Genomic DNA, 23,732 nt, shown 5'->3' with positions numbered 1-23,732 from the left:
GAAAACTGAGATACAAGGAAATAAAGACCTCAACTTGTAGCATATTAATGTTGTCCCACACAGTCAAAATTGAGTTCTCCTCACCCAACAAAGAGATAAATGAGAATAATGGAGATTAGACCAAGCTCAAGAAATCCATGTCGTTTGTATAGGAAAACTTTAAATCGAGGAGATCCTTGAGTGTACACATGGAACGAGAATTAATTCTCAACATGGCAGAATTGATAAAGCCCATTCTTAAATTCAATACAATTATAATGTCTAGGTGTTGGGATGTAACAGGAGAATGGAGAGCCTTTCAGGAGTACGCACTCGGGTAGAGTGAAGCACAAAGAGAGCCTCGTTGAAGAACCACAAACATTGAGTGAACTAAGCATACCTAAAGAATTGAATTTAGATGCATATCCTATGAATTAATTTAGTTTTCATGACTGAGAACACAAGCTACAACAACATGAAAGAGACATGTTGTTTTGGGTTCATTCTTAGCGATTAATGTAGATGCAGTGGCCTTGCGCAACGATGGAATAGAAGCATGGAGAGACACGCAGAAGTACGCTTCTAGGCACTGTGTTGTAGAGACAACATTGATCACAGTGTAGGAGAGGAACAAAATAGTGGAGAGTAGTTATGCAAAGTGGGGAATGCAACATATTTGAAAGAATTGTGTGGAGATATTTGTGTGTGTTTCGTCTATTAAGGAGAGGCCAAGTGTTCTATACTGCAGAGAGAGGAAAAGAGTGCTCATGCATAGAAAAAAGTTCTAGAGTGTGTTAGGTTGTTGTGTGAGGCCGAGAGAGCCCATGAAATAGAAGAGGCCCAGGAGCAAAAGAATGATGTTGCAGAGTGGAGAGGGAGAGATGTGAGGGATGGGATTAGTGAATGTTTTTAGAAGAACAATGGGATGCTATAGAGTGAGCAGAGGACAAAGAATTTTGCATGGGCCAAGAGCAGAGGAGAACAAAGAGATGAAAACATGCAGAAAGGCTACCAATTACACTTAGCAGTAGGTTTTCTTTTGAGTGTGGGTTGGAGCTTTCATACAAGAAGTTGGTGCTTCCATCTCTAGTGGGTGTCTAAGAAGGCTTGGTTCTTTATATGGTGCCTCTAGTAGGTTGATCAAGTGTTTGAAAAAGGAGGGAATTGGTGCTTCCCTCTAGTGGGTGCTACAAAACAATCAAAGGGAATTGGTGCTTCCTGTGGATGGTGGCTCACAAACACATTGATGTAATATAGTAGGTGCTCTTATTTTTACATCAATAACAAAAACAATCTTTGGTGGTTTTTCTCCCGGAAGGGTTTCCACGTTAAACCTTTGTGTCATATCTGTGCTATTGATGATGTGTATGCTTGTGTTGATTCATATGGTTGTTATTATGGGTTGTTAATGGTTTCTCTCATTTAATGGATTCCATGTTTGAATGAGTAAGAAAATTTGCATAAAATTTTAAATTAGCCTTAATACTGATCACCCCCGTCTCAGTATTAACATTGTTTCCAATAGATATACCATTTGTGTTACAAGGAACAAGCCACAATTGCCTATATGGTAGACGGCATCAAAATATACGATCTAAATACTCTATATAAAGAAACACTTTATATATATATATATATATATATATATATCCTTTATCTCTAATTTATATAAGAAATTCTAATACTTTGTATTTTAATTTTCAATAATGAATTAATAATACTTTAAAAATATATAACTAATTCATATTATTTCATAAAAAAATTATAACATTATTTGTTAAATTCTACATTAATATATCACTCTATTTTCAAATTTAAAATTTCCAAATGATTTATAGATATAACAACTATTAACAAAAATGTATAATAACTCTTAACCATAAATCAAACCTTTTTTTATATATTTAAAAATAGCATTCCAATTTTAAAATAACTTCATACAATTGCCTTGAGTTATGTCACACTTCAACAAAGCACCAACTTTTGAATCGTTCACTCAACAAGTTGGGTTTAGTATGACCTTAGGAAGCCAACCTTGATTTTTTATTTTATTACTTCTTTGTTTGGTTACACTTCCAAGAACCATGGAGAGTCTGTTAACTCATGTTGTGTTGTAGACTTATATTATGGTTCCACTTTGCATCAAATGCTACCCAAGTCCCCATTGTGTCATGTTGATGTTTAAGAGAAGTCTAAGCTTTTGTTAGCCATTTATTAATCTTCCTGACCATCCATGTTAGGATTCCTAAATGTCAAGCTATCTTAATATCATCAATATTTTTGTTATTTACTCATGCCAATGTCGAAAGTCTCCATTGAATTCTCATTGGAAAGTCATCTCTCATCAAGTATGACTCAATACTTTGAGAGATTGATCTAGAATAGAACCTTGGGCCTATTTCCATCATTGATAGGATACCTTATGCTCAAAATATGAGATTTCATTAATGGTTTATCATGTGTGTTTGATGTCAATACCTCTATTCACACATTAGGATTCATGCCATACCTTGGATTCCATTTTCATCATTGTTGGAGGTTGCTAGACCATGACCCATACACAATCATCAAGTCCTAGTATACTATCTTTGTATATTTTACATTATGAGATATAGTTTTATCCTAAGTTCCTTTCTATATTCCTACTTTGTCTCACCTTATCTTATCTCCTAAGGAGGTGTCGATGTGAGAACAATTGAGGAGGCTTCAATCGTGTATTAAATATTGGTAACATTGAAAGGAATACAATGTTGAGTGAGATGGCTCGAAGCATTTTCCACCAGATTTTGTGTCTCTTGTTCTATCTCTTGCAATTTATTTCTTAACATTGTATCAAAGCTCCTTTAATTTGAAGGGGCCTAGTAATTCCATGGTAGTGTTCCATGGGAGGCCACTGAAGAGCTAGTGTTGATGTTCTTCCATGGTAGTAATCCATGAGAGAATAGTGATGTTGCAGAAATTAAAAAAATCATAGATTCATCGAATTTATTCAAATGGTTGTTAACATATGTGATCCATTAGAATTCTGGTATAAATGGGAATATGCTCAGTGTGCAAGATTTATGTCTTTATGAAAGGATCCATGGGAGGTTTTTTATTATGAGAAATCCAACATTCATCATGGTGAAAGCAGTCTAAAACATAAATCCACCAACAACTTTCAATTTTGATTTATTGCAACAACTTTTCATCCCTCCTTGCCCATGGTTGAAGAGTGTTTTTCATCTATCATGGCAGGTAGAGTGAGAGCATATGTCACTTTGGGATGTTTCTACAAGAATTCTAGTTGATTTTTTACTTATATCTATTGATCCATCCTCATATCAACACCAATTGATCGCCTCTCAAAATTAGATTTCCTTCAACCTATCAACCTTGAATTAATTTAAAACAACATCATAAATGGATTTTTTCCTCATTTTAGTTTGGGATTTAGGTTAGCCACTACATAGAATAAAGGAAAAATGGATTCTTTGCACTAATCACCCAAAATATTTAATAATCAATATTGGTTCACTAAGATATGGTTCCTACAACCCCACACAACTGCATACTTGAAGAGCTTCAAAAGTTGTAATCAATAAGATATTGTAGATATTGTTGTTTGTAGACTTTTTATGAAGTAATTTAACCATTATATTTGGCAAACATCATTATCATTGCAATGAAGATATCGATAAAATTGAAGTTTTTTTTAAAACTCCATGTCCTAGATCAAGTTGAAATCAAATAAGAGGGTCTTAGGTACACTTGTTGTTTGTGCGTGATGGATCATTTATTGGATGCTTGATGATTCCTTTATGCCTAATCTTGACACTAAAAACTACATTTACAACACAAAGAGAGGGCAAGGCAAACTAATGCAATAAAATCAAAGCATATCCAACTAAGTAGCTACCATGCATATTCAAGCATTCAAGTTGTAAATCAAATAGACATTCCATATTAGCATCCATCAATTGAATTTCAAAATCAATATCAATTTTGACAAATATACTAGAAATAGTTCCTTTGTAATTGTTAAATTAAACATGAGTAGAATTATGATTTTTAGGTGCATTCTTGGTTGAAGCCAACACCTAAAAATTGATTGAGTCAATATATTTATGAGTTCATATTGAAATAGATGGGTCAAAATTGATAAGGTTGAGTAGTTGAAACTCAAACCATTGTAAAAATCACAAGTTAGGGTGCATTTTTGGTAGTATCTAACACCCTAAGCTTGCTAGAACCAAAAATCAAGAGCATGAAGTACAAACAAATGGGTTCAAGTGAGTGTTACAACAATGATAGATAGAATCATGGAATTGGTTTCCTTATTGGAAAATTTACTTGAAACAAACAAGAGTAATTTGGTCGTAATGGCCGACAAAACAATGGAAAAAGATTTGATATTTTTGCGAGTGACACAAACAAAGGTCCAATTGCTTCAAACTCAATCCCAATTATTGAATGATGAAATCAAAGATCTTAAAAACCAAGAATTAGTGAAATGTTATGAATTAGTCCTTTTTCAAAACAATCCTCTCATTGATGATGATAATAATGGTGATTTAGAGTCCACTCACAAGAAATTAAACAAAACAACTTTAGTTGTAGATAGTTATGAAGTTATACATGTTCATGTTCAATGTGATCTTTATAACAATATTTTAAGGCCACGAAAAGAAATAGAGTGCAACGAAACTTTATGGGTTTTGATATGGTGATGTCAACAACTTTAATATCCCAAATTACTGAAAACCATGTAAGTTTGTGAGTGGACAATTTATTGATAATGAAATATTAGAAATCAATGAAGAGAAACCAAAAGGCCAACATTGCAATTATATTGGTCATATGGAAGATCATTGTTATGATCTTCATCCTTCTGAGCATTGTGACACGAAGAATAATTTAATCAACAAATATCCCAAAATAAAAAAGCATGCTAGATTATAGATTCAGTATGAGAGGGTTGATCCTTGGAAGTGATAATAAACAACCAAGTAATTATATTAGTAATACCGAAGAATTCAATATCGAGTAAGTTATATCTTACAACAAATAATGAAATAAATATGAATTTCTCTTACACCTTAAATATGGGAATGAAGAAATCAAGTGAAGATGGTTAATGTTAAACCAAAAACCACTTACAGTCTCTCCTTTTCACTGACAAAGGAGGAATTGATGATGGTTGTTAGACTAAAATTTTTGACAACTCAAACAAATCACCAAATGGGAAATAAAGAAATTACTAGATTGAAAACAAACAATTCATCAAATGGGAAAGAAAATCATCAGATGGAAGTAAACAAATTTCTAGATTAGCAACAAATAAATTGCTAGATGAGAAACAAACAAATCACCAAATGGGCATCAACAATATATCGATGGTATAATTTGGAATACTTATGGTTCAATGTCTTGTAGTTGAATCATACGTAGGCCTACCATATTGGGATGTTGATTTCGAGAGTATTTTTGTGGAAGATTTGTTCATATGGATGGTAGTTTGACTTAGCAGAAGATAGTTGAATCCTTTTACATTGAAGCGTTGGATTTGATAGAGTTGTCAAGAATTTTTAAGGATGTGTTATGATTGCAACTGATTCTCTTCTCTTGGTTTGATCTCATCATATTGGATTTCACATTAGTGAAAAAAATAAAGGCATTCTAAATCACATGTTTACACAATGGGAATTTCTAGATATGGATTAAGATTTTTTCAACCAATTTTTGTGTCCTTTGTCCCATCTCTCATGTTTTATTTTTTAACAAAAGTCCTAACCTCTCTTAGTGGATTTCATCATCATTCATGGCTCAAAGGGTCTCTTCTATGTGTTATTCCATTTGGTGCATGCGAGAGACATACTCAATACTATCTCCTAACTTTCATTTGAGATGTTCAAAATCATTTTCATTGTCTTTGCCCACATTGGATGACGAGGGATGCCTTAACGCCCTCCTTGTAATGAATCTCTTACCATTGCTTTTGGCACATTTGCTTTGGGAATGAAATTTAGAGACTTTATAGTATGTTGGGGTTGTAGTCATTGGTGATAGGATCCTTAGTTATTAATAGTGGGAATACATCAATGTCTTATGATTAATAGATTCTACAAATATTTGATGTTAACACAACTATTCACACTTATTTTAATGTATTAGGTATCTTAACACCATTTTCATTATCTATGGGTTGTCTCATATTTTTTAATGATATATGTCAATGATCGTTAGCCAAACAATGTATCCCATATTCGACATCAAATCATATATTCACATTTTGCAAACTCATTTCTTCAACAAGTTTGGATTGAAGACCTTGGGCCATTAGTAGCATCCCCTCATTATGTTATTGCTTGGGTTTCTCAAGATAGTAGTACTCACCTCCATGACATTATTATTTTCAAGAGTTTTAGTTTTTCCATTTTATTTTTAGTCATCATCCTAATATAAATTGAGACATAGATCCACTATTTATTTTCTCATGGCTAGGATCTATTTTTGACATAGACGCACTATGCATATTTTCATGGCCATGATCACTAGTCTTATATTCTTTTCATGGATCTGTAGTGTACTTGATTTGGTAGCCATGTTGTTTCACACCTAAGCATGGGTATGCCTTCTTGAGGAAAAGAGTCATCTCATACCTTGTCTTATCTTGTAGGTACTTTCTGGAACCAAAATTTGGTGCACTTTGCTCGACCCAAGTAGTTTTTTTTTTTATAGATTATAATGTATTTTTTAAACATCAACTACCAGGACCATTTATTTTTTCATTTCATGGACACTATCTTCAAATATAATGAAATCGGGATTTTTGATTGCGCGCGCTGCCTCTCTGCTGCAAACTAGGTCTGCCACCTCTGCTCTGCGCACCCCCTGTGGCTGCTACGCACAGTAGCTCTTGAGCCCCTCGGCTCTCCAATGGACTCCAGCGGGCGTCCGCCCCCCCTAGAGGTTCTGGCTTTCAAAATGAAGATAACAACTTGCATTAAGAGAACGCCTTCCGCCATGCAACAGAAATTCATGAATAAAATGGAAAGCATACCCTCTGTTGCACTCTCAGAAGAAGAAACATGCAGAGCAGCTCTGAATCTTGTAGAGAGAGGCCTCATATGCCAGTTCACTAGCCTTTGGCATTCACCAAAATCTGTTGAAGAGTGGGTTCAAAGAAACTCGATCCCGTTAACCAAAGAGGCCATAAAAAGCTACTTTGTGGGCAAGGGCTACCTCGTTTTCATCTTCGAAAGTACAGAAGGCAGAAGCTTAATCTTCAAGAATGGACCATATTTTATGGGTCCACAAGGATTATATCTGAACAAATGGTTGCCCAATTTTGACCCTGCATAGGATGTTCCATCAGTTGTGCCCGTCTGGGTGCGTTTGCCCCATCTTCCCCTCCACTATTGGAAACAAAAGTCTCTTCAGCTACTTGGAAACGCTCTAGGAAAATACATAGACCAAGCAATCAAAAAAGATCAGTATTCGTGTGCCCGCATATGTGTCGAAGTTGATCTAGAGGAGGGACTGCCAGAAGCAATCAAGCTAACGGTCGCTGGATGGATGCATGTACAAGAACTGGATTACAAACAAATCCATTTTAAATGTAGACATGGCCATGGTCACGGCCATTTCACAAAACACTGCAAGAAAAAGGATGAGGAACAAGCTGAGATGCACAATGGCGAGAAATGGACCCTAGTCCAGAAATAATTGCAGCAAAAAAAAAGGTAGGGGGAAAGTTACTTAGAAGGAGGCCCCCAATAGCTCCAAACCCACCAAAGAAAGGGGTCCAAACTCAAATGAAAAAGAAAGCAGTCAGGCCCAACCCTCAGAAATAATCCCAGAAAACATAGACCATGAAGGAACATCCAACTCCAAAAAAGAAGACGAGGAAGTAGGCCACCCAGAGGCTTCCAAAGGTAGCCCTCCAATTCCTCGTATGCAGAAGTCACAAGGAAAAAGTCAGTAGATAGCTTAGGATCAGCGGAGGACGAGATCTACAAGCGTCCGTCAAAAAGAGCCGGAAGGAAATCCCATAAAGAAGCAAGGGAGGAGGAGGCTGAAATACTTAAAACTCAAAGCAGCCAGCCCACAATAGAGATTTCTATTAGGAGAAATACGAGAACAAGGCCTCATAAGGGAGGATCCCTCCCCCCATCTGGTAAATAATGCGTCTTGTCTCTTGGAACTGTAAAGGTCTGGGGACCAACATGAAAATAGAAGCAGTCAAGGATCTACTGAAAATTGAACCACCAGATATTCTCATGCTCCAAAAGACAAAAATCGAAGGGCAAGCCCTCCTCAACATCAGTAAGGTGAAGTGGAAGAAAAATGCAGGCAAAGCAGTAAGCTCAAGGGGCTCTTTAGGAGGGCTAGCTACCTTATGGACAGAAGATCTCTTCCACTTGAACAACTCCTTCGAAACTCAGCATCACAGAATTAAAGCATTGTGTAAGTAATTTGACTATCTCACTCTGCAATCTTTGTGTTCTAGTTCTTTACTTTGAAAAAAGAGAATGTTGGAATTCCCTCCTAGCATTCTTAGAGCAGCATAACCCTAATAACATAATCCTTGCTGGAGATCTGAACATAGTTCTGAAGCCCAAAGAAAAGAGAGGGGGCAACATCGGTAGAGACCATTTGCTACCTTTTGTGGAAGATCTCATCCAGCAATGGGACCTCCTTGATTTTAGTCCAATAAGAGGTCTCAATACATGGACAAATAACAGGATAGGGGAGGAACACATATCTGCTCGTCTGGACCGATTCTTAGTTCAAATCTCGCTGATGATGAACAACAAGATAATCAATACCAAAATCATCCCCAAATTAACTTCAAACCATAAGCCCATTCAGCTGCTCCTGGAGGATGAAGAAGACTTGGCTCCTCTTCCTTTTCACTTCAGCCCCCTCTAGATTGAAAGGGATGGTTTCATGGAAACAGTGAAAGAAGCTTGGGCCAAACCAATGTCAGGATCACCATGTTATGTTTGGGAGCAAAAGCTCAAGGCAATAAAACAAGCCTTCAAAGAATGGATTAAAAAACGTGCTTCAAACCGAACCAGCCAAAGGAAAGAAATAGTGTAGACTTTGGAGGACATACAAGTTGAAATGGAACACAAGGATATCACCTCAGAGATGATAGGCAAAGAGGTAAAGCCCAATGCTCTTCCTTCTGCTCCTTTAGAATGGAAGAAAAGTACTGGATAATCAAATCCCGTAGCCTGTAATTGAAGGTTGGAGATCGAAACACCTCTTTCTTTCATCACCAATATAGAGCTAGACTCTCACGTAATCATATCTCGAAAATCACAACTGAAGAAGGGCAGATCTACAAAGGTTTGCACAAATAAAAGAGGTAACGGAAAGTCACTTCAAAAAGCTTTTTACTACAGGGACACAAGGTAGCAAGGAAGACTCAGAGGAGCTCATCTCAAACATGCCTTTCCTTCTCAGCTCAGAAGACAATCATGCTCTCATCAAACCCTTCACGAAGGAAGAAATAATTAATGTTATTTGGACTATGGAACCCGATAAGGCTCCTGGGCCTGACGGGTTCACCATTCACTTCTACAATATCTGTTGGGATACCATTAAATATGATCTCTAGAAAAATGATAAGAGGGTTCCAAAAGAAAGATAAGATAGGAGGAGGAACCTTCCACCTGCCTCGCACTAATTCCAAAAGAGGTCAACCCAGAAACCTTTGCCAGATTCAGACCCATATCTCTATGTAGCGCCTCCTACAAAATTTTGGCCAAGCTGCTAGAAAATAGAATTAAACCATTACTCAAAAGGCTCATCTCCTCCTCCCAAGGAGGATTTGTTGAAGGTAGACACATCTTGGATAATGTCATCCAAGTGCAGGAGACAATTCACTCAAGTAAACAGCAAAAATAAAAAGGAATGTTGATAAAACTAGACATGGTGAATGCTTTTGATAGGGTTAATCACACCTTCCTCATCAAAGTCTTACGCTCCTTCAGGTTCTCGAACCAGTTTGTGAATCTTATAAAAGTCTGTATTGACAATCCCTGTATTTCCCCCCTGCTTAATGGGCGCCCTACTGGCTTCTTTCATGCCCAGAGAGGCCTTAGGCAGGGCTGACCCTCTCTCCTTTTCTGTACATTATGCTGGCTGAATCTCTAAGCAGAAAGCTCACTGCTGAGAGAGATGTTGGGTCACTACCTGGCCTCAAAATTTCCCATGGCATAGATCCCTTAAACCATGCCCTATTTGCGGATGACTCTATTCTTCTCGAAGGAGCCTCTCTCAGAATTGCAATGGAATTTGACTCAGTCCTCAAATGCTATTGCAGGGTAACATGAGACTTAGTAAGTGAAAGAAAGAGTGAAATTTATGGATGGAATATGGAACAACAAGAGCTCATGAGCATATCTCAAATCCTGGGCTTTAAAGCCTATGCGAAATGGGACAAGATCAAATACTTGGGTTTGCCCATTACAAATGGAATTAACAAAATGGATCTGTGGAGCGACATTATTAGCAAAATCAAAATAAAGATCTCATCTTGGGGAGGATACTGGTTAACAAAAGGAGGAAAAGTAATTCTTATTAAAACTCTACTATCTGCGTTGCCAATTTACCAAGCTGCTTTTCTTCTTGCTCCTAAAAATGTGATGGATCAAATATCTAAACTCCTGAGGGATTTTCTATGGCAAGGGGGGAAGGGAATCAGGAAAAAAATCACCTAATCAACTGGGACAGTCAAAAGAGACATCACAAAGGGCAGTTTATAGATTCGCGATCCTACGATGGTTGACCTTGTGCTTGGTGGCAAAATCCTGTGGAAATTGCATTGTGATCCACAACACCCGGTCAATCAATCACTCTTGCACAAGTACGTAGATGGTCCTATGCTACGGAATCTGCAAGCTTGCATCTCAGTTAACTACTCCCAAACTTGGAATTTATGCCGAAAAAGTGTACACTTCTTTAGAGAGAAGGTGTATTGCGTGCCCGGAAATGGAAAGAAAACCTTTTTGTGGGACAATCACATTATGGATCGTGCTCCACTATCTGAGTCTGAAGACATCACAGATATAAAGGAATGGCTCCAACACGCTGGCATCAATAACGTCTACGATCTTTCTAGGTGGGACAATAAAGGCACTTGGTGCTGTTAGTACTTCCACGGCATCCCTGTTAGACTCTTGCAGCAACAAAATCGGCTCATCGAATTTCTTGAAGAGTCAGCACCAGCTCATCGAAGCATGAAGGACACATGGGGATGGGGACCCTCGGGAAGGTATACCACAGCTGCTGGTTACAGTGCCCTTCACCTAACAAAAATCAACAATCATTCGCCCAGTTTTTGGAAAAAAGTATGGGATCCTGGAGGTCTTCCTAAAGTCAATTTTTTTCTGGATTTTGGTGCATAACAGAGTCCTAACAGGAGAAAATCTGGCCAAGAGAAGCCACACAAGACCGCATATATGTTCCCTCTGTAGAAGCAATACTGAAACAACTAAACACCTCTTATACTCCCTTGAAAGTAGCAACCAAAGAAAAATCCCTCCTTTTAGAAGCAGCCAGTAGTCTTACTTTAAAGAAGACCTCACTCTCCTTCCTAGAGAAAAGGGATGGTTGGATTCTCTTTCCCCTCTGCCTCGAAAGCTCCCCTTGGTCCACCCCATTGCAAACCCTGAATGGCGAAAAAGAGATTCTGACATCACTTTCCAAGATTGGTGGAGGCAACAACATCTAACCTCAATTTTCTTTGATGGGGCTTCTAAAGGGAACCTCGGTGTTGTTGGAGCAGGGGGTATTATGTACTCTCCGGATGGCTCAAGAAGGGATTGCTTTTGCTAGGGTATTGGGCAAAAAACCAACAATCAAGTAGAGATTCTAGCTCTCCTCAAAGCATGCCAAATTGCAAGGGAAAGAGGCATCAAAGACTTTCAAGCATTTGGAGACTCAAAAATACTAATCAAAAAACTCAACACGGAGGAATTGTTCAATAATGCAAGCCTCAACAAAATTCTCAACAGATTAAAGAGAACCCTCCTTGAATTCGACACCTACAAATTCTACCACATTCTAAGGAATTCGAACAGTGAAGCAGACCTCATGGAAAATAAAGGGTGCACTCTTCAGAAGGGACAACTCAACATTAATGACGAGATATCATACCAATCTTGCTTCTCTTGAAAGAATTGTAATCCATCCTAGCATAAGAAAGAGGATAAGGAGAACTATACTCTTGGTTGTTTAGGCTTTGGGCCAACCATCTACCTTCAAATAAATAAAAAACATACCCGCTTTGTTAAAAAAAAAAAAAAACATCAACTACCATTCTAACCGCAGAGGTTAGGGGGAATCTATTATAGCATATTTATCCACCTCATTCAACTGGGATGCATGGTATTGGCCTTTATCTATTCTATATTTTTCTTTGGCTTACTAGGCCCACTAAACAATGTATAAAAAATCCTTTCTGAGATTACACTTTTTTCTTAGTAAAAGGAGTGAGTACTCACCCTATTCCTTAAATAAAAAAGAGAATGTATTCAAAATCCAATATAAAAATATAAAAACACAAACATTACACATTTCTAAGTGGAGTTTATAGGAAAATTAGTTCCATAACTTCCTAATTCATGTGAGAAATGGTCCCAACCATCTTGAAATGGTATAAATTAGACATAAATGAAGGAGGATAAACAACAAGCCATATGATACTAGAGTTTTCATCCAATCTAGAGAAATTGGGTATTTTAATCTCCATGGTTTTTATAACCACCATCTACCTGAGAATTCCCATTTTCAGTTGTTCCCATCTCTCATTCCCAATATTAAGGTTTAATATACATTTCTCTAGATAACTATAATTATGGGTGGTAATTGTTATTGAACGATGGTTATGGATGAATTTGGTGGAAGAGCTAGGTAAACATTTGTTGCACTATTATTCTTTCTAAATAAAATGAAAGTATTTTTTCTTTCCCTTCCCTAGATACTAAGTATTTTCATTTCGTTATTATTTTCTAGTTTCTAGCATTGGTTCTGATTTTGCCTAACTAGAGTTAGATAGTTAGTTATTGCGTAATTAAGTTGTTATACCAATTTCTTTGAGGAAGGATATTTGTTCCATGCATGTAGGTTTGTGAAGTTTGATAAGGAGCAACCATATTTAGTCAAGGATAGTTTGATTTGTTTTTCTCCAATCTTCAATTTGACTTGGTAAGTCCTCCAACCAACGAGCAATTATTTTGAATTACTGTAAACTAGTCTAAGAAAAATAGTGTTATCTTTGAAATTTTCATTGCAAAGGTACATAATGGAAAATCACTAACAACAATGAACATAAAATCTTTAAGCATGTAAAAAAGGTAGTTCTCTCCAAAAAACCCACATGTTATAAGATGGCATATCATTGTGAAAGGGACAACAGGAGAAAGAACGCTACTATCACAATTGTGAAATGAAGATGACATAAAGATTGACCAATGGTGAATAGAAATGCTTGAGTAGAACATGTACGAGGTCCTCATCATGGGAATGATACAAACGAGTCTTCATCAAAAGATTGCCAATTGATGCAAGAAAAACCACTTAAAGGCAATTTCCCTGACTTTGATAATCACCTTACATAAACCTGTGGGTTATGGCCCACCTATACAAATTGAAAGCCTTTACATTGTGGGTTTAAAAAGAAAACCCCACTAATCACCCAACAGCGATATAACACATAATTCACCAATTAACATCGATCCCACCGGAATGCATAAGACAGGACCTCAAATAGATTTAAACTCGCGCCCATACACTTCTTGGTTCCGCCTTCCCCACAAATCTTATCGGATTAATTCTCTACCGTTGATCTCATTATTAATTTGACGGTTGTTGATCCACCCGATCAAAAAACCCAATCGCCATCCTCCACTGTTTGATCAAGGCATGCTTGATCTAATGATCAATAGTGATATCACATGAGAAACTTGTGTGACACTTAACCACCCTTACGGAGCCGATAAGGATTTTAAATCCTTAATCTATAAAAGTTTGGGTCCACCTTTGAAGTTAATGTCCGATCTCTTTATGGCCAGATATTCATTGGATAACGGAGGCCATCAAATCCTAGGGTCTACGGCCCTTCAACTAGAACGCGGATTACCAAACGGCTCAACCCTCATAGTTGACTGTGACATAAGCGTTTGAAATTAAGATGGATGGTTGTGATTGAATGCGGGCCTTCAACCATGATCAAGACATCTGTACACTCTTATCCCCCACAGTCTATTCCTTCTCCATTCTTCTTTGGCCATTTACATCCGTTGATCTAAACGATCTGACAGCTCCCTCTGCACTTGTTCGCTTATGATGGACTTTGCATTTCCACCCAGATTAATTCTGCCACACTCTGTTTAAACACTCATACAACAGTTATCGAGTTTTATCATTGGATCGCCATCAATCCTTACAGTGATCGATGGTCGATCAACAAACCTATAAATGGGATTTAACCCTTTCGACGCATAAAAAATATACAGCCACACAAATTCCACATAACACACATGTCTTAATTATATACAAAATTGGTTACAGTCTTAGGCATTTCAGCCTTAGTCACAATTCCTTTATCGATTACATTGTATTCTCACTCTCTGTCTATACAAATGTTTCCTGCCCCTCTCTCTATCTCTTCTCACACACACAGACTCTTTATAGAGAAATTACAAAGTCGTGGATCATCTCAGATCCACGATTTCCTCTCACAAATTGCCTAAATCTCTCAACACACATACATGGCAGATAATTACATTAAATTAAGTCTTCTCAAGACTTATCAATTCCATCAAATTAACTCATTTTTAACATAAAATTGATCCCGGTTTACATGATTGTCCATGTCTCCTCCTCCATAACTTTGACTTTGAATTTTGATTAAGGGTGGTCAGATGCTCCTGCATCACCAATGCACAATGTTCAAAGAATGACATCAAAGATAGTAGTGTCGATGTTTCACAGCTTTATTGTAGAGACACAAGATGGAAAAGCATTAAAAAATAATAGTATGAAGATTGTTACATATCCCAAAGTTAGACAAGATATATTGTAGAGGCACAAAATGAAGAAACTCTGACAACAATTAACATAAGTTCTCTAAAAATGATAAAAAAATAGTTATTGCAAAACAAAACATGTACCAAGATGGTGTACCATCTTAAAAGGCATAAAGGGAGCAATATATGTTTCTATCATAACTATCAATTGAACATTACTCAAAGATCACCCAATAATGAAGATAAATGATTGAGTTGTGTGTGAGACGCTATAGAATAATCTTCATTGAAATATTTAAATATTTAAAAAGTATAAAGAAAGTAACAAACATTATTATCATCACTATAAAATGAAATTGACATAAAAATCATTAAATAATTCAAATAAATATTTGAGTAAAACATTCTATGTGATCACATAAAATACAAAAATTCTTACTAAATACTTTGAAAAATATTTAAATTTAAAAAAACAAAAAAACAACTAAATATATAATAAAAATAATATAATAACCAAAAATATAATAAAATCAATATAATAAGTAATAATTTAATATAATATTTTATAAAAATCATTTAAGAAATTCAAAATAAAATAATTTGTCATGGCACGAGTTAAAAAAATCCATATAAAATATATATGTTTAATTTTTTTTTAATATAATTAAATATCAAAATCTTATTTTTCTTTTACAAAGTGACTTAAATAAATACACGTACAAATCGATGACAATCTCACTTAATATTAAAAAAAATCACTTGATATGGAAAAAAAATTAGTTGAGAGAATCTCAAATTTTCCCCTTTGAACTTAGTAGTATGGTAAATATTAAATCGCTTTTTAGCTGGTCCTTGAAATACATTATGGATTATGGCTTTGGAAATGGGAAATATAAATAATGAAAACATCAAAACCTTTTATGAATCTTGGATTCATTGTATTTTGAACTTTAATAACATATATAAAGCAATATTATTTTTTGAGTTGTTTGTATCTCTGATTTCATCTCCAAAGCATGATCCGTTGGTGTTCGCTGGGTGACATGGGTAAATACGAATCCACCTTTTAGGTCAACTTCATGAGATACAATGAATTTTTTTTTGGTTTTCTTTGTTTTTAACTTAGTTGTATATGGGTAAATATGAATCCACCTTTTAGCTCAACTTCATGAAATACTATGAATTTTTTTTGGTTCTCTTTGTTTTTAACTTAGTTGTATGGTAAATAAAATATCACTTTTTAGTGGGATATGTTTTGGGTTTGGGTTAGGAGATGGGCAATGTAAAGAATAAAAATATTACTCATTTTTAAGGATGGTATTATATTTAAAAATTTAGATGAATTAAGATATTTTATTAGATGAGAAGATGAGGTATAAGATTTCCCAAACAATATCAGTAAATCTCTATTTTGAATTATTGGATTTATTGGATTTTGAGCTTTAATAAAGATATTTAAAACAATATTATTTTTAGAGTTGTTTATCATTTTTTAATCTTTAAAGCAATTTTTTTTAGTGTCTCTATTGATTTCATCTTCAAAGCATGATCCATTTGCTTTTAGCTTGCTGACCTAGGGGAATATGAATCCACTTTTTACCTCATCTTCAAAGCATGATCCATTTGCTTTTAGCTTGCTAACCTAGGGGAATATGAATCCACTTTTTACCTCATTGTTGAGACAACCTCACTCGATACCATGAGATACAATATTTTTTGATATATAATATTTATTGTGGTTGTTTTGAACTTAGTTGTATAGTAAATATAAAATCACTTTTTAGGTTGTTTTTAAGATACATTGTGATTTTGGAAATGGAAATGTAAATGATGAAAGCCTTAACAAATTTAGGGATTGTATTTATCCAAAAATTTAGATGGAGGAATATATGAGAAAATGATGTATAAGTTTCACAAAATAATATTAACAAATTTTTATTTTGAATTATTAGATTTATTGAGCTTAATTACCGTATATAAAGCAATATTATTTAGAGTGAGTTTGTTTTATTTTTGGTTTTTGTTTTTTGTTTTATTTATTTATATGATTCGATCAATGATCGCTATATCCACAAAATATTTGTACTTCATAGATCTATCTGAAAGGATCACTTCTTGCTAGCTCAACCACATAAAGCAATATTATTTAGAGTGAGTTTGTTTTATTTTTGGTTTTTGTTTTTTGTTTTATTTATTTATATGGTTCACTGTCCTTGGAGATCAGTGATCGCTATATCCACAAAATATTTGTACTTCATAGATCTATCTGAAAGGATCACTTCTTGCTAGCTCAACCATAGAGCCTGACCTCAAGAGCGTCAAGAGAATTGAACCCACGACCTCTCAATAACAAAGATGCTTTAACCATGGGGACTCGACCAACTGAGCTAACCGTCAAAGCTTCTTTTCTTCTATGTGATTCACTGACCCCGAAGTTCGATGATGACTATGCCCACATAATATTTGTACCAAGCATATCCACTCAAAGGGATCACTTCCTGTCAACTTAACCACAGAGCATGACCCCAAGAGTGCCAAGAGAATTGAACCTGTGACCTCTCAATAGAAAATGTGCTTTAACAATGGGGACTCGACCAATTGAGATAACCCTTAAGGCTCATACTATTTTTAGAGTTGCTGATGTTTCTATTATTTTCATCTCCAAAAAAAAGTTGTTAATGTCTCTATTTATTTTATATCTAAAACATGATCCTCTTAAACATGTGTTTTTTATATTTACTATATGAATAAGTCCAAAAAAATGGAGGGTTTGACATTTAAGAAAAAAGTGTATGGAGAAGTTGTTAGAATATTGATGTTTAAAATGGTTGGATGATTCATTTAATTTGCATATATTCATAGAATAATTGATATTAAGATAGTCTTATCTAGCATTAGTAACATCCAAATATAAAACCTACATTGAGATATTAACAAAATGACAATGCATGGTTACTAATATTACTCTGTTGAGGAAATGCGATGCACAATTTGTGAAACTTAAGATGCTTATATATCATTGTGGATGATATCTCTAGGGAAATCCATGGTGTTTCCTTATAGTTGTGTATTATATTTCTAGTAATTACAAAGGTTTAGATTAATGAATCTCATTCAAAGATATTCAAATTAAACAACAAGAAATTAATCCATAAATATCACTTTTATTAATCTAATCAGTGACAATGATTTAAAGGTTAATTTGATTCACAATATAATTGGTTTCTTATGAAAATACTCAAGCTTTGCATGGAAACATTATTGCAAGTGTGGCATTTTTCTTAGGGTTTTTGGTGTTTCTATTGTTTGCATCTCCAAAGCACAACTCATTTGAACCAGTGATTTTATATTTACCATGTGACCAAGTCAAGAAAAAAAGGAGGGGTTGATATATATATATATATATATATATATATATATATATATATATATATATATATATATATATATATATATATATATATATATATATATATTGCATCACAATTGATGCTTAAAATGGTGGCACAACCTATTGAATTTGCAAACTTCCCTAGAGTGATGGATATCATGACAAACTTCGCAACATTACTGACATCCAATTTGAAACTTATATTGAAATCTTAACAATATGACAATGTATGTCTTATGAACATAGATCTTTTGAGGTGATTTGATGCACAACTCAAGAGACTCAACATGCTCCCCTGAGTTGTGTGGTTGATATCTCTAGGGAAATTCAAGATCGTGCTTTATACTTATGTGGTATTTTAGTAACATAAGTTTAGATTAATGTATCTCGTCCAAATAGATTCTGAATGAACAATAATAAACTTATCCAACAATATTGATGATAATTTTGTTAATTTAACATATGATAGAGATTCAAAGGTTAATTTGTTTGATGACACAATTGGTTTCATATGACAATATTTACACATGGTGTAGTGGCGTTGTTGGAAGTGCGACAAGGACAATATACATGTAAATAATTTTGACGATACATTTTGTTGATAGACATTGGTCATGTAAAACACTTAGATGTAGTGGAAGATATTATTTTCCTAATTGTATTTGAAACAAATATGATGACTATAGTTGTGTGATTGAGTTAGTAAACATTGATGATAATTTTATTAATTTTACACATTATAGAGATATAAGGTTAATTTGACTGATAACATAATTGGTTTCTTATGGAAATATTTAAGCATGGTTTAGTAACAATGTTGGAAGTGTGATAAAGGTAGTATGCATCCAGATAAAGTTGGTAATTCATTTAGTTGATAGACAATGGTGGTGTAAAAGACTTAATTGTAGTGGAAGACATTTTCTTCTTAACTATATTTGAAACAAATATGATGAGTACAATTGTGTGATTGTAAGTTGGTAAACATTGATGATATCTGTTAATTTAACACGACAAAGATTTGTTAATTGATTGTTAACATAATTTGTTTGTTATGCCAATATTTACTCAATGTGCAGTAGCCTTGCTGGAAGTGTGACAATGACATTATGCATGTAAATAAAGCTGGAAATACATTTTGTTGATAGACAATGGTGGTGTAAAACACTTAGTGGTAATGAGAGACATTTGCTTCATAAATATATTTAAAACAAACATAATGAGTATAAATTTGTGTGATTGTGAGTTAGTAAACATATATATATATATAGATATAGATATATAGATATATATATATATATATATTCTAAGAATTTAATATAAACGTACTTGTAAATTTTAATTTTGAAAACATAAACTTATAACACTTTAAATAACCATTTATATTTACAAAAAAAAATATTTTTCCAATCACACTCATCCAAAAATATAAAACAAAGACTTAAAAACATCTAACATACCAAAAATGCACAAAGACATAAACCAATATTAATAACCTCCAAACTCATGAGAAAAGAGTAATGAATATACTTGCAACAATCAATAGTTTGAAGGAAAAAATTACTTACATATTTATAATTTGAAAATATTTTTATTAAAACTATAAAACTACATGTTAAATAATTAAATTTATAATATTTACCAATTTAAAACATTAATTTAAAATTTGTAATTAAAAATTTTAAAAATATTTATTATTATTTTAATTTTTAAAAATTTAAACATATTTTCCCTTTATCAAATTTAACTTTAATATCAACTTGCCCATCACAAATTAATCAACCTACAAAATAATAAATATTTTAAAAATTAATTTTAATTATAACATAAATAATAAGCGTAAAAAAAATTTAACATCAACTTACCCAAATTAATTGACAAACAAAATAATAAATATTTAAAAAAAAAAATTTTAATTATAACATAAATAATAAGCGTAAAAATCTCATAATGATAACTGCCCATTACAGTGATAACTTTTCCCACTATGTTACAAAAGAAGAACCAACTATGAAACATTATTTTTTATAAATAATTATTAGTAAATATTTGGCATTCTATTTTCATCTTTCAAACATTGGTTTGCAATCCATATGAATAACCTGAAGCTTCAACAAATTGACAATGCTATTACATTTATTTTCATGACTAAAATGTTTTTTCCATATTCCTTTGATCATTCTAAGCTTTGTATGAATTGTTCCTCTCAAAAGAAACTCCGTTGATCCCTTCTCTGGAATCGCTCTCTACAACATGTAGCCCGCTCCATACAGGGGAGATTCCGAATAGCGCAGAGACACATGTGCTACAATGGAGTCACTCTCTTGTTTCAAAGCACCATATACCTGCACATAATTAATTGCATTGTTAAACAAAAGTGGTCTCTATGATACTAAAAAAATTAATATTGTAATGAGTTAGATCACCTGCATCTTTGCAATAGGAACTTTATTGTAATATAGTGTAAACTCGGAATGGCGAAGATCCATTTTGTTATGTTTTGAATGTTTCATAATTGATATATTGAACATGGAATCCATTGAAATCAAGTAAGTTGGCACATCCGTCCTATCAGTGCCAGGGAAAACATTTATCTTCAGAAACCTTAAATCCTGCACATAGCATGCTATTATCAGTGAAACAAGGAAAATTGCTAAATAATTAACTTTGATCTTCAATAATTGTGAAAATAAAAAAATGAAAGAGGTCAATCCCATATAAAGGTTGACAGTAAAAAATTTGAGAGTAAGCTTTCATGGTTAGCAATGTTTCTGGTGGAATGTAAATAAAATATTTTGAGATTAAACTTACGTGATTGCAAAATTGGGGAGCCAGGAAAGAGATCAAATTGATAATTAGATTCAAAACAACAAATACAGGTAATATTATGGTTAATGGATTCTAAACATAAAAATTTCAGAGTCCGGAATTGGTGATGGGACTTGTTTTCATATTGCTTGTATCTTTTTTCACTACAAGCATATGAGTGATGCCTCCAAAAATATTTTCAAAATTTATAATAGACATGAAGATGCCATGTTTCTAATAAATGATTGAAATTTGATTCCCTATTTCTAGTGAGCATCTATTCCTAATAAGGAAATTTTTAAATTGGACAAAGAGATATAATGTTGGTTTACCTGAATATTCAATTCTGGTGGATGTGGGTGAAGAATGAGCTATACAATAATTGGAACAATAGTTATAGTGCATAGCACATAGAAAAAGCACATCCAAAGCCCAGAAACGTTTAGAAAAACTTGTTCTTCTTCACTTGAATCTTCTACTATTTTTGACAAAGTGTGCAAAAGTCTCCTGGATAACCAGTTCCTTCTCCATACAGAAGAAAGTTCAAAAGAATATGTCATGGAGCTTGGCCGCGAAGATAAAAGAACAATGGAACTCAAGTTCTGGGGATTCAAAAACTCATCGTCTGGCTCAGATAAGCTTGGGCGAGCTCTATTTGTGTCTGCATTTGAACTCTTAGGGCTTTCCACATAATAGCCCTGTCGATTCCAACTTTTTTCCGCCTAGCCACTAGTTGCATCACCAGGAATGGAAAAAAACATCTCTGCACTGAATTCAGTGAAGCAATCTACTTCTTTCATAGATAAATAATTGTCCACAAGCATTTTTGTTGTGCAAAGCGAGGGAAAAGATTTGTTCTGAGAGCAGAATTACCTTGTAGTAAATTCTTACTGTATAGGGAGAAAATATGGAAAAAGTGGAGGAAGTGAATAAATATCCAATTCAGAGTGCAGAAGCAATCTACTTCTTTCACAGATAAATCAATGTCCACAGGGCTTTTCGCTATGCAAATCGAGGGAAAAGATTCGTTCTGAGAGTATAATTGGCTTGCATTGCATTCTTACTTACTGTATATGGAGAAAATGATGGAAAAGGTGGAGGAAGTGAATAAAGATACAATTCAGAGTGTAGATTTTGCTGTTTGGAGTGGTGTTGTATGGAAAGATTCTAAGCGGTCATTGAATGCGTTCATGACAGGAGCCTCCTCCACAAGGCCCTGCCTTCCCATACCGAAGATGGGCAGCTATGGTTCTTCGCTAACGCTCTTAAGCGTTGAATGAATATATAAATCTGCTTAGGGTTTCAATTTATGTTTCTGTTTGTTTTGCATGGTATTTTCTGATTTAACTCCCAAGTCTAGTAGAATATCTGGTATTTTTTTATTTAATTCTCAAGTCCAGTTGATTCTTAAATATTTTGATTTTTTTGGCAATTATCTTAATGTCTTAATTCTGAGATGCTTAAGTGTTTGGGAAGTTGTTAGGTATTCAACTTAACTTTGCTTCCACACAACTTAATAATTTTATAACACTATGAGTGAACAGCGTTGGTAACCATAACAGTGTTATAACATTGTGAGTGAACACAGTTGGTAACCATATGCATGTATTCTAGCCAATTGAATTTGATTATATATTATTAGCATGCCTCTGCAACAACCAGTTTGTCAAATAGTTGTGTGTCAAAAGAGTAGCCTTAGTTTAAATAGACTATTATTTTGCTTTGAAAATCATTGAAATTCTAGTGATATTTTGGTAAAATTTGGCAGGGAGTTTTGTAAATCCAAGTTACAGTTGCTAAACTTCAAGATTTTGGGTGCCCAGAGGTTTTTGATGGTGCTGAATCCATTTCCACCATCAAAAACATGATTCAAACAGTGTTACTACAAGATTTGTTGATTTTTTTACCCAGATTTCCAATTTTTTACATTCCCAACAATTCCTCCCCAAACCAAATTATTGTTTTTGGAAATTCACTTATTCTACAATTCTTTCTTAATTGTGAAATTTTGCCATTCATCTTTATTATATAAAATTGTTATAATTTACCAAATAATTTAAAATTAAACCTTTATATATAATTAAATTACAACATAATTAACATTATTATTCTATAATTTTAATCAACATAAAATTAAAATTAAAATTATATTTTCTTTTGATATTTTCTAAGAAAAAAATAAATAGATAATATAATTAACTTGATTTGCTTCTTATGTATATTCACATCAAACTTATAAAAAGACTGGCAACATGAACTAGAATTTATTTATAATACCAGTGTTTGCCATCTTTCTCTAGGGGTGGATTTGTATTAATCACTATAGGAATGGTATTGTTTTATCCCTGTGTGTGAGGCCACTTGAAATATAATTAAATTAAAAAAATAATTATATTAATATTATATATATTTTGCATAAATAAAGTGTTATTTTGTTTTTTAATTGTTATTAAATTATATAATATTAAAATATTAAAGTATTTGCTATTAAAAAATAAATTAATTATAAAAGTGATATATTTATATAGATTTAT

This window comes from Pinus tabuliformis, chromosome 4_1, assembly GCF_031772625.1.
Source record: "Pinus tabuliformis cultivar Carrire ecotype Pingquan chromosome 4_1, CPIR1, whole genome shotgun sequence".
Classification (NCBI taxonomy): Eukaryota; Viridiplantae; Streptophyta; class Pinopsida; order Pinales; family Pinaceae; genus Pinus; species Pinus tabuliformis.
Note: the sequence above shows the minus strand (reverse complement) of the source record.